The following is a 13,120-nucleotide window of genomic DNA, read 5'->3' as shown; positions in this document are numbered from 1 at the left end:
AACACACAAGGAACAGGCAGATAAATCTGGATGTGATCCCAGACATGGACCTGCTTGAGAGAGTCTAGAGGAGAGCGGCAGGGGCTCACAGGGAATCTGGAGACGGACTTTTTACAAGGGCATGTAATGATGGTACAGGGGGGAATGGCTTTAAACTGAAAGAGGTAGATTTAGATTAGATATAAGGTATAGATGAGATATATATTTAGATTAGATATAAAGTAGAAATTCTTTACTGTGAGAGTTGTGAGACATTGGCACAGGATGCCCAGGGAAGCTGTGGCTGCCCAATTCCTGGCAGTGTTCAAGGCCAGGTTGGACAGAGCTTTGAGAAACCTCGTCTAGCGGAAGGTGACCCTGCCTGTGGCAGGGAGGTGGAAAGTCCCTTCGAACCCAAACCATTCTATGATTCTGTGATTCTGTGATTCTATGATTCTATGAATTGTGTCATTTTAAGACAAAATGATAGAAGCCCATTATTAATAAAAAATCTTCCGCAAAAGTGAGAGCAGTTTCCAAACACAAGTGGGCAAAGAAAAAAAAGAATAAAAATCATGTTATGCTTACTCTGTTTATCTGTTTTGAAAAGTATGAAAACAACAACTAGGCAGTGCATAAGTTAATCATGATTTCAGAAATACCTGACCATACCAGTAATTTTACTGGCTCAGGTATTTCCAATTATGTTAGTACTACCCAGGTATGCTGCTGGTGACAGGACCAAGTAATCTGACTTGCCTTTATTTATCATTCAAAAAACCCCCAAACATTCAGTGCAAACACTATAGCTACTGAAAACAAACCATCAATATTTCAAAACTGTGCTGTGATTTGCAAAGAAACATACAGGCATACGGTGCTTACAGACTTAAAGTGTGGGTCCTCACCTTCCTTCAGTACATCCAATTGTAAGCAGACTAGAGTTCTTGCATGAAGATGAACAAGTTTGGTGCAGTTTTTAAAGTCTGTGGTGGGCTTATTTTCACTTAAAAAAAAAATATTTAAGTAGCTATTAGCATTCTATGAATATTGTAAATATCCATTTTTAAGAAAGAACACTTTTTTTTTCCTCTCTCTTCATAATATTTATTAAATAATTACTGATTTGCTAACACAGTGTAGGCAATCCTTATATTTCATAAGTGAAATTAAAATAGATGTATTTTTGGCTCCTGGATACCATGCGAAGGTACACTGCTTTAAATGCTCTTAGTGCATGGAACAAGCTTCTCCTAGATTTCAGTGTCTGTTATTTTTTTAGGTAAAACAAAAGTAAAGCTAAGAACATGTCACAGGAGGGGAAAAAAGAAAAAAAAAAAAAAAAGGAAGAACATTTTTACTTTGAAAATGTCCAAATGCATAAATGCAGATATTTCCATCAACTTTTCCAAAAAAATGTTTTGAAATATTTTGCCACTGAGCTTCACTACACAGTGCGTAGAATTTCCAAAACAGGTCTAAAGGCTATCATAATTTCTTGTGAATTAGTCAGTGATATCACTATTTACTTTAATTTTCATGCAAAATGGCATAAATTTGAGGTAGATGAAAATCAGGAGAATAGGGAATGCATTAGGAGAGGCATGTTTTTATATATGCATTAATATTACAGAAATAGCCTACTTTGTCCCATAATGCTTGGTCTTCGATTCTGAAAAGCATCACTGTTCCTCTAATCACAAAATCACAGAATCACAGAATCATTAGGGTTGGTAGGGACCTCTCAAGATGATCTTCCTTGTCGCATCCCTACATACCCTGATGATGCTCCTATAGTGCTCCTACTTGGCCTGTCCCTTTTTCCACAACCCATAAATTTCTTTCTTGCATTTGAGATTTATTAGAAGCTCCCTGCTCATCTATGCAGATCTCCTGCCCCCTTTGCCTGATTTCTTCATCATAGGTCTTGAACTTGGAAGGAAGTGGTACTTAAATATTGACCAGCTTTCTTGGATACTCTTCTTTTCTAGAGCCCTGTCCCATGGGATTCCTCTAACTAGGTGTTTGAAGAGCACAAAGTTAGCTCTCCAGAAGTTTAGGGTTCTACTACATATTAAAACTGAAACTAAAACCTAAAATCATACAGTTCTTGGTTTATTCTCTTTTCTCCATTCCCTCCCTCTTCTGTACCAACCTTTATGCCTGACTGAGGCACTGATCTTCTTGTCTGAGAAGACATTAAGAAACAGAAATGGTGGCTGCTTTCTGCTTAATTTATATGAATATTTTTACAGTGAATACATTTGAATAAATGGTATGAGAGAGCTCTCCTTTTGTTGTAGTCGATGAAGGTGACTAGCAGTTACTTTAAATCTTCTGATTAAAACTACTCTGAATTTTTGGGGTTTTTTTCCAAATAATATTCCCCATTAGAAGGCCAGATTTGGGAAAAGAATGATTCCAGACAGATTCTAGATCTATGCTTACATTTACACAAGCAGAAACAGCTATGTGTGGGAAAACAGTGAATTTTGCAGAGATTTATTCTGTGTGCTGACTGCAATGAGGGAGTTCAAGTAACAGCCTTCAGAGTGGTATCAGTATGCTTCAGAGTCAGAACACCAGACTCAGGACAGGGGCTCTAATTGAGCAAATTAAAGAATTCAACAGTAAGCTTGATGAAATCTTGACAACCGTTTTGGAATTTTGGAAGAATACTCTTCTTCTTAGCCTGCTATTTATATATAAACAAAGGAGGATGCTGCTTCTCTGGCTACAGATATATGTGTTATTCCGTATTCACTTCTCATCCTTCATGCTTTTGTCTTTATGAATATGATGACAGTAGAATTTCCTCTTCTGACATTGTTAATAATAATTACAGTGACAGAAAGCACTTTGGAAGGACTGCTTGCAGAAAAACACCTCTTTCTACCTTTGGGGTACTCATGGCTCCTTTTCTGTATTCCAGGACAGGGCACGCACTGTGCTACGTGGCCTCTCCACTTGAGTGCTTTCTCAAGAGTTGTCAAATTATATTACTTTAAAGTTCTATCCACCTATAGTTGTTCTTATTCACACAGCTGGGTGACCTGTTCTTCCTTGCACACTCAACAGCTTTTTAACGGATTTGAGACAGGGCTCTCCCAGGGAGCTGGCAGAGCTCCTCATCATTTACCACTTGATTGTGGCTTTTCAACATCATGTAGTTCTTGGACTTTCAGACCTGGGATCTCACCTGCATTGACACCCCTGGCTGGCAGAAAGTTCTTCTGTGCACGAGAGTAAAATAAGGCAGAACTCAGCAGGCCGCACAATTAAACTTAAATATATAGTGAGCCTGAATGATCTTCTAGTCTAAGGATGATTTAATTCACAGTGAGGCAGTAAACAAGGATGGAATAAAGCTCTGAAATTTGTTCAAGAACGAGTCTTTACATTCATGCCAAATGTTTCCATACAATTTCTAGCGGTACTGACAAAATACCCCCAAAAATGCAGCTGTATTAAAAACAGAGATTATGCAAAAGAAATCAAGGTGTTAAAAATATATCACCTATATATTTATTTAAAATATGTAGATCAGCAAGTTGCTGTTATATAACAGATTTTTTTAATGTTTCTTTTTTTCCCAATCATGAACTGAAAAACACTTTTTGGCATGAAAATTATTCTTCCAGCATTAAAATAAACCAACCGACTTGGTTCAGTTTTGCATAGTTACATACATTATCTTGATAGAGTCTCCTTTTACCTTTTATTATTACCGTATCTGAAGTGTCACACTTGTATTGACAATAATAGTATACAAAGTTATTCCTTCTTTTTCTTGCTCGTATACCTTCTAATTAATGAAATGCAGCACAGTATTTTACTATGATGAGCTTTCACTGCTCATCATTTCATACCAAAATTTCATACCAAAGATAGGGCTGCAATGCTGAAAACGCAAACCAGAAAGATATAAGGATGCACAGTAGGGCTGTGAGCAAGGCATGAAGGAAAGTCAAGGAAGGACTGAATCTATTATTTCAAAGAAACAATCTAAAATGGTGCATTGCTTGTGACAGAAAATAAAAGCATATTGCCATTGCTACTAAAAGGAGATAACAGATTTTCTTTTTCTTAAAGTGTCTTTATCTTCTGCAAAACATATGAAGTGGCTGCAGATTAGCTGTGTAACAAAACTTAGTACCATTTCTACACATAAAGAAATCCCTTTTTCATCTGTGAATTTTTCCATTTTCTTAGCTTTTTTCCCAGCAGATTGTTTCTCTAGGATTTTGTTCAGCTCTGAGTGTCATTCTTATTTTTTAAAACCAAAGAATACTGATGTTAAGTTTATAATTTCCAAATGGTAATTCTAAACCTCTTTAATGCCTGGGGGAGGCCGAGGAAGAAACTGAAGTGTCCTAACTGATTGAACCACCCATCTCTCTAAATAAAGGTCTTGTTTGGGGTACATAAGTTTTAAATGTCTATTCATTATATTGGAGTGTGGATGCCTATTTTCCCTTCTCCAAAACTCATTTCTGAACTTTGTCTGGAAATTTAAGTCAGACAACCCGATAGACTGAAGCAGAGGGTAGCTGCATTAGTAAAAAACAGTTCTTAAAGTACTGTTGCCCACATGCAGAAGGAAACTGAGTTAATCTGCCTACACAAACACACCATCAGCAACAGTCAATGTCACAGTGTGGAAAATCTTCATACCACTTGTACTCATTCGAAAGAATACAGGCTGCTGACTGCAGGTACCCTAAATAAAAGCACAGCATGTATGGACATATGTGGTGACAGTCTGAAATATCACTTCCCTTTTCTTTTCCTTTTAATTTCTGAAACAGAAATGGCCATTACACTCATAGTGCCTTGGTGCCTTACATTAGCATTAGTAGTATCTAGATTAGTAAAGAAATAAACAAACATTCTTGAGACACCTGAAAACTACTCAGGGTCTTGGGATGTTTTTTGCTGGTACCCTAATATCAATCAAAAGTACAGATAAAACTTTCACAGCATCAGCTCATGCAAATCCACAAATGTTATGCACTATGCATTCCAACACAGCATGAATGCTAGGAAAACAAGTTAAAAAGGTGGCAATAAATCTTTCCAGAAAGAGGAAGACAAAAGAATGAAAGACAATTCACCATAATTCTCCAAACCTGTGTAAAAAAAGAATAATCAAATTGCAGCTCTGAACCTACCCTTTTGGCTGATTAAAACATCTCATTACCCCACACAGGATGATCACCATAAAGACATATTAGTCTATTCTCACTGGCAGAGACTTATTGCTAACTGCAAATTGAATATTGATGTTTTGCTATTGAAATGTCAATGCCAAAAAAGTACACATAACTCACTACAACCAATGGTGCCTTCAGATTTAACTACACCAACCACCAAAAGAAGCCCGGTAAGTCAGAATGAGTTATTGTGGATAAGAAGCCATAATGCAAGTTTTTCAGAAAAAAAAAAATTAAATGCTCTTTGTCAAATGTGTATTAAAACATTATATATTTTTTTGGTGACTGTTATCTTGCGTAAGATACCAAGTTACCATACATGATGGAAAAAGACCAGCTTGTGTCTGCTGCTGTGTCAATTATAAATGCTTTGGAAATTTTACTCATTGTTTTCACTGTCTTTTCTTTAGCTGCCGTTGAGCTAAATACATCCCAATTCTGCAAGTGTTTAAGTACATGCTTAAATTTTCATTAGACACAATGCTACATAATCATGAAAACTGTATTTAAACTCATGTTAAATTATGGCTTTAGCCATCAGATGCTGATTGCTAGTGCTTTCCCCACTTCTGCTGGATTTGCAAACTCAAGACAGATGAGGCCTATGTAACACAACATGATGTCTGGGGAGCTGCACCAGAACCCTTTTGAAATGCAACATTACCTACACTTTTCTGGCAAGTTGGATTGTTCAAGGCCTAACCATTTGCATGGAAAACCGTTGTGTTTGGACTCTTCCTCACGACTGGAATTTTTATATCGTTTCTAGCAGGTGAAAGAGACCTGGTAAAACGGCCTGCCTTTTTCAGCATTTATAAATGGCTTCCATCCTCAGAAGATGTCTAGAAGGAAATGCTCCTACTTTTCTTTTTACAATCACCACCCACATCTCGTAGCAGGGTTTCACTCACAGTAAAGGCTGATCCATCATTTTTTCTCTCCCTTCTAAAGAAATACAATACATTAAAATGCACAGCCTTGGTGTTCAGCTTGTTAAATAAACGCTGAAGAGTAGAATATTCACTCCCCTGGTTTAGGTGCTGTGGAGGATGCTGTTTTTCTTTTTCAAAAGGGCTAGTTTTTCACCTTGAATATTCAGCTCATAGTGGCACTTCTGTCAAAAGGAGGCAATTCTTCTGCTCAGCACTCCATTTAAAATCATGAATTTGGAGCAGCTTTTGCATAGCTTTACAATAAGCAATAAAAAAGCTTTTGAAAATTTTTTTTTTTTTTTTAATTATCACTCTACGTAAAAGAGCTAATTTCAATAGCAGAAAGATTCAGAGAGAAATATTCTTTCATGCAGACAACTAAGACAACTTCAAACATAAAATCCAGGGGTGGAACAAAGTCTCAAAGGAAAGAGTAATATTAAGCCTAGACCCTTAACTGAAGCTGAAGAAGGTATTCAGGGACATATTTTTCTTGGCAGAACCAGCAGTTTTCCATGGTAACGAAATCAATTATCACAACAAGCTAGTTTCCCTGAGGTATTTTTAAACTCTAGCAAACTAAATTTTCCAAATATTTAATATCACTACCTTTCCAATATCACTCTTAAGAACTATATTTAAGAGCAGAAATAAGAACTTCTCTTTTAAAAAACTGTACAGTAATAAAGATTGTCATACACAGCCAGGTACATCTCAAGAATCACCTGATATATCCCTTCTAATAAAATCATCGATAAACACAAAATCACCAATAAACACAGAACACAGAAAATACATCTTGAAATAACAAATGCATTCACATTCAGACTTAAATCTTCAGGTCCAGCTTAACTGTTCTTTCACTCAGATTGATAGAAATATATGAGCAGAAACTCACAAATTACCTAGATCTTGGCATCCTTTTCCTTTCTTCCTGAGAGAAAAGTGCTTGTTAATGAATGCAAGGCAACTCATTGCATTTATTTTAAATGGTAAGAGCATTCTAATACAATTCATTGCTAAATGTGTAGATGAAACACTAAGCAAGGGTATTTTCTTTAAAATCTACAAGTATTATAAAGTCACTTTAGTCACTGGAAACTATAATATAAAGTTACAGTTAATTAAAATGGAACCTTTACCTTGCAAACCAGGCTCCACAGATACAAGCAGGAAAGACAAAAGAGTTTGCTGCCAAGTTCGCCAGCTCCACTGCTTGCTTACTAGAAAACAAGAAGAGGTAAAGATATTTAGACTTGTCGGTTGTACTGAGCTTTTTGAAATATTGATGTTTTTAATGAAATTCCTTGAGAAGTCTTAGCATCATATTTAGCTCCTATCCTAAAAGGAACAAAAAGGATTGTCAGAGACACAAATGTCTTTGCTGAGGTAATAATACCAATCATAGAGTGCACTCACTGGCACTCAAGGGGAGCAGGCAACTGTGTTGCCTAGAGTAGCTTACAAAGCCTTACCAAAAGATCTGAAGGTAAAACTAACAAACACTAAATCCAGAATCGAGACAAAGAAAAAATAAATCTTTTCAACAATAGGATTAACTACTTGTCTCTGAAGGTGGTAGAATTGGTGCCAGTTCTCTATCCATGTCCCCAGCTCTAGAGTAAGAAAGGACGTTTTTAGAACTGTATCCTCTTCCCAAATTGAATTAAATATGAACTGTCCATTTATCTCAATGGGACACACAAAAATTGTCTTCAACAGTCAAGGCCGTTGTTAAGAAGGAGTTAAGAGAAGTTTTAATTTGTTTGTCAAGACCAGAATAACACCCGATAGAGGAAAAAAACCCTACAGATTATACAATAACTCAGAACTAAACTTCTAACAAACACTAGTAATAACTCTGCAATTTCAAAATTAATCTGAAAAAACTTTCATGAACTCTTTTGATCTACATGTCCCCCATAGGTTTTCAGAAAGAAAAAGGAAAAGAACAAAAGTCTTTGGCTTCCTGTCATATAGAAATGACTTTTCCAAGACTTTCACAATGCCTGGAAAAGAAGGCTCTCCATCTCTACACCTACAATACAGCACATTATGATCCGATGGAGATTATTCTGAAAACTGAAAATTTGCATATAACAAAGAGAGAAAAATGTTACTTTAAAATATTCTTTGGATATTATATAAACATAACACTGCAATTATGGGAAAGATCAGGTATTGTAAGTCAATACAGATTTTGTGGTAGAATATAATGTTTTAACAAATTCTCATTCAACTAACTTGTTATGTAGTACTTAAATATGTAAGTTATTTCAATGATATAATGTTACACTACATACTTGTTCATGGACAAGGTAAAGGGTCCAACAGCAAATCTGCAGAGGGAATCTGTAACATAAGGAATGTATGCAACTTGCAGAAGGAGTCTTGGAAAGCAACAAAGGGCTGCCAGATCTCCTGGCAGGACTGTCTCCACTAAGCAAAGCTGCTTCCCTAGAGAAGAAGTTGGGTTGCTCGTTCACCAAAGCAGTAATTTTGGCATGAGATCTGCACTTCTCCATTATCTCTCTAGCATACAATTTTCAGCCAGCTTACTTTGTGAAAATAAAAACTTTATATACTATTAATTTATTTTTTGTAATGCAGGGTTCACAATGGGAGCTAGCTGAAAATATTCTCCCCTCAAAAATATTATTTTGAAAGAGCGATTAACCAAATTCTCTACAAATCCATCTCTTGGGCTTCTGGGCCCCCTTATGCAGTTTGCATGGCTGTCTGTTGTTCTGTATGAGCTGTTAGTCTGACAAAAAAAAAACAACACCCCAACACCCCGATCTAACCCCATTGCTTAGTTGAGAAGTTCAACAGGTGTGGGCAGAAAGTCTGCTTCAGATTTTTTTTGAACAATTGTCATAGAATAAAAACTTTAATTCTCCAACATTTTGCTGAGATTGGAACACCTCTCCAGACATCGAGAAACTTATACATTTTCTTCTTGATGGAAACTCACACATTCATGCCTAAATCTGATTTTACAGCTCTTACCTTTGTATCTACCAGAGAAAGATATTGAATGAAATATTCTGAAAGTCAAATGCTACTGGCTGTAAATAAAGAGGTCAAATTATTTTTGAAAAAAATGGAAATAACCAGTGATACGAGATAGCAGGAAGAAAAAGTCAGTAGAAGAAAATAATATTGCATAAGAATGTGTAAGAATGAGAAAAAATATACCCTATTAGTAGGCAGAATTCCCTTCCAGACAGCTTATTTAACTGTTATCTTATTTTCTTTATTCCTGCTCCCTAACTAGATTGAAAATGGCTTATCTAGATGAATTCGTAAGAAGTGTCAAAACACACAGTCACTGTAAAACAACTTATTTCTGAATGTAATTTTGAAGGTAGAAAGTTGGGCATGGAGGAGGGAAACTGAGATGGGGAAGATGGAGGGGGGTGAGGGGAAGGTGTGCTCAATTTTGTTTTTCATTCTTACCATCCTATTCTATATTTTAATAGAATAGAATAGTTCTTTCACACCATAGTGGAAGAGTATCTTGCAGTTTAAATATACATATCCATGTAACATGAAAAGTTTCTACACTATACTTAATTCCTAACTTTATTATGTAGCATTAAGTTCAATAAAGAGCATGCTTTGTTTTCACTGCTGTGTAGGTTAAAGTAATAGGTTCAAAACTAACTTATCTGGTGATCCTAATGGAAAAGGGGAACAGCTTTATTTGAATGCATGAAATTTTTTTATCCAGGTTTTTCACTTCCCAGGGGGAACTGCAACTATTTTTTAATCTTGCCTTTTGTTCTCTTCTTCTCAGATTTAATACAGAATGAAATTAAAATTAAAAAAAAAAAAAAACCAAACAAACCCTCAAACATAAAAATAATCAAATTCATCATATGTCTAAAAATTTGATTAATATCTTTTATGCTGAAAGAAAATGGAAGTAGCCATTTCCTTTTACCTTTGATTGCACATATAGCAGACTTAAACGAAGGACGAGCATGAGTCTTTGGAAGCCAAGACAATTTAGCACTCAACTGTGCTTTATATTTTAACTAACCTTCAAAAGATATTTAAATAATCAGATTTCTGTGCTCCACAGAATGCAGCAGTACAATGTAGTATCAACATCAAATTCTTCTCCATTGGATAAGCACAAGACTCAAACTTCCAAACCATGATAACATTTCCATCTCATTACGTCCTTATTTCTGAGGGCAAAACCCAAGTGGTAGCAGAGGACTAGAGGGGTGTTGTCATGTTGTATCTCAATGGGAATTCAACAAGGTCCATCACAAAAGGCTTTTAGAGAAACTAAGCATTTCTGGGACACGGAATAAGTGATTGCCTAAAGGTGAGAAACAGAACTACTCAGTTTCCCAGCAGCAGGATATCACTAGTGTTTTGTCTTACAACAAGACTGCCCTTGGCCCCTAGCTGCTCTTTAGGTGGTACCAAGGTGATACCAGAGAATCACACAAGCTTACTAACAGGTGTGGAAATGGTAAAGCAAATTCAGTGTCACTGTATGTACAGTGATACACATAGGAAAAATAAGCACTTAGATAGAAAGTAGTGTGTTCTGACATGATCACCACCCCTCAGAAGTAATATTTGGGAGTCTGAGAAATCAGGTCTGGGAAGACATCAGATTAGTAATTGAGAAAGCAAACCTGAATGACTAAAATTACTATGAATGGAAGAGAGAGAGGGGAAAAAAAAAAGTAAAATACTGAGCGACAAATGACAGGAGAGGGGCTACCATAATTTTCTACAAAATCCTTAGAGGCGCAAATAGTGGCCACTAGAGGAACCAGTGGGAACTATACAATATCCATCAGAATGAAAGTACAAAATAAACAAAAAGATGCATTTAATTCATGGATTGTGCACGGGAAACACAGAACTTTTTGCCGAGATGCTGATCATTGTCAAATTTTTGGAGGAAAAATCACCTGCAGGAACCCCACATTGGTAACTCTGGAATACTTCATCTAAATTTGTCTATTGCAACAGCATAAGTGCAATCTCAATCAAGATATTGCTTTAAGGAAGAGGACAACTGTCACAAAAATAATGCTGAGAGTATCATATTATCAAAACAAGAAGTCTTCAAAACTAGAAGTCACCAAAACATACAACACAGGGACAGCCTGAAGATAATACAGAGAGTTCAGTTGGATTTGAGCCACATGCTAGACATGTGAAATGAATTAAGATAGCTTTGCCGTTAAAGCATACAATAAACTTGAGCATCATGAAAATAAGCTATATGACCTACATATTCTAAAATACTGAAAGCATTAAAGGCCACAAAGATAAAATGTTGAGATGCAGTACAATCAAAAAGCTCCCTGCTTTACTGTCAAACAATAAATATTTCAGATTTTAAAAAGGTTTCAGAATTCTATTAATAATAATGAAGATCCTCGAGATCTATATCTTGAAATTATAATTAGTTTTATACACAATCTATGGTAGGATTTCAAGCATAAAATAATTAAATTCTTTAAACAATAGAATTTTGTAAGGCTAGTGGTCATGGTTTTCGCCATATTAAATCACCAATTTCTAAAGACATGTTACCCAAGATGCACTAGGGAGAGCAGTAGTTCGTTTTGTAAATCCTGTCACAGTTCAAAACATTATCTTAAAACGTATGTTTCTTGTCAACCATTAATGAACTGAGCAAATAAAAATTTCCATATAAGCCTAAGGCAGGCAATGTTGTTGTTTTTTAACGGATGTGTTAGACTGCTTGGAATACGTATTAAGCTTAAGAGCCGTTTTTTAAAAAATATAAATGAACTAGCTAATGAAAAGTAGACCTTGATGCAGACATCACATTTTCCCTGAAAGCATATCAGAGACTTGATATTGAAGGAAATAATTAAAAAAAACCCCAAAACATCTGCGCACATCAGCTTCAGAAATATGTAGCAAAACTTTTCAAAACTTTACTGCTTTTATCAGTGTTGCTAAGTTGTGCGAGACCACTGCAATGCACAGGCACATAATCCTTCTTCTGACTTCATTCCACTCTCTCCAGCTAAGAGGAGTTTCAGAGTGACACAGTGGAGAGTAGGTATTGCAATGAAATGTCCACTGCTTCCTATTCAGAGTTACAGGGCATACTATGCTCTCTAGACACGTGATTGCATTTTAGCATTTCAGATTCTGCACAAGAAAATGCTGGAAATATTAAAAAACAGATGTTAAAGTTGATGCAACTGAAAGTACTGAGTTTAAATTGTAGAAAAAGAGATTACCTGAAATGTAATGCCTATGGCACTTGTGGAACCTCTAGTACTTCTGTCATGAAACTTGGATAAATTACCTAAAATACACATATATTCATTTTATTTCAGTCATCACAAGTGATCAAAAGTGAAATCAGGCAGTATTTTCAGGTTTAAAACAATGAGGAAGCAAAAAAAATGCCAAATGTTCAAATTTCCCATTTTAAATGTCCTGAAGAGTTATTGATCTTTCCTTACTACAATTCTATTTTAATCATTATATATGAGATTTTTGAAAACTAATTAATATCAGGTTTCTCATTTGCTTTCCACAAAGCCTGTAAAAATTCACTGATCATAGAATGGTTTAGGTTGGAATGGACCTTAAAGGTCATCTAGTTCCAACCCCCTGCCATGGACAGGGACACACCCCACTAGACCAGGTTGCCTAAAGCCCCATCCAACCTGGCCTTGAGATGCATTTGTTGATAGTCAAAAGAATGGATACTGAGGCAATCTGCAATAAGAGAATTAAATTCTGTCATTCTCTTCATTTTTCATCCCTGTATAACCTTCAATTAGAATGAATGCTGACTAAGCTTAAGGTTTAAGAACTACTATAGACAAAAGTGATGTGAAGCAGCTTATGGTCTTTGTACAACCAGTCCTTCAAAACAAAAATTTACATATTCTTCAATAAAAGTCACAAAAATCGGTCACTCTTTGTACAAATGTCACAAACAAAATACATAATTAAAATTACCAAGAAATG

The 13,120-nt window shown here is 35.8% G+C and overlaps 1 protein-coding gene across 2 annotated transcripts in view; it reads right to left on the bottom strand.

Moving 5' to 3' along the window:
• LINGO2 (leucine rich repeat and Ig domain containing 2) overlaps positions 1–13,120 on the bottom strand; it is a 536,575-nt gene that overhangs the window by 334,585 nt on the left and 188,870 nt on the right. The window contains exon 2 of one of the 2 annotated variants that reach the window (XM_030512831.1): positions 7,267–7,347. The gene's annotated coding sequence lies outside the window, so the exon portion shown is untranslated. Of the gene's footprint in view, positions 1–7,266; positions 7,348–13,120 lie in introns of those variants that run through there. The other variant, XM_030512832.1, reaches the window with a different exon arrangement.

The sequence above is a fragment of the Strigops habroptila genome, chromosome Z (assembly GCF_004027225.2).
Source record: "Strigops habroptila isolate Jane chromosome Z, bStrHab1.2.pri, whole genome shotgun sequence".
NCBI classification, from domain to species: Eukaryota; Metazoa; Chordata; class Aves; order Psittaciformes; family Psittacidae; genus Strigops; species Strigops habroptila.
This window is presented reverse-complemented; position numbering and strand designations above follow the sequence as displayed.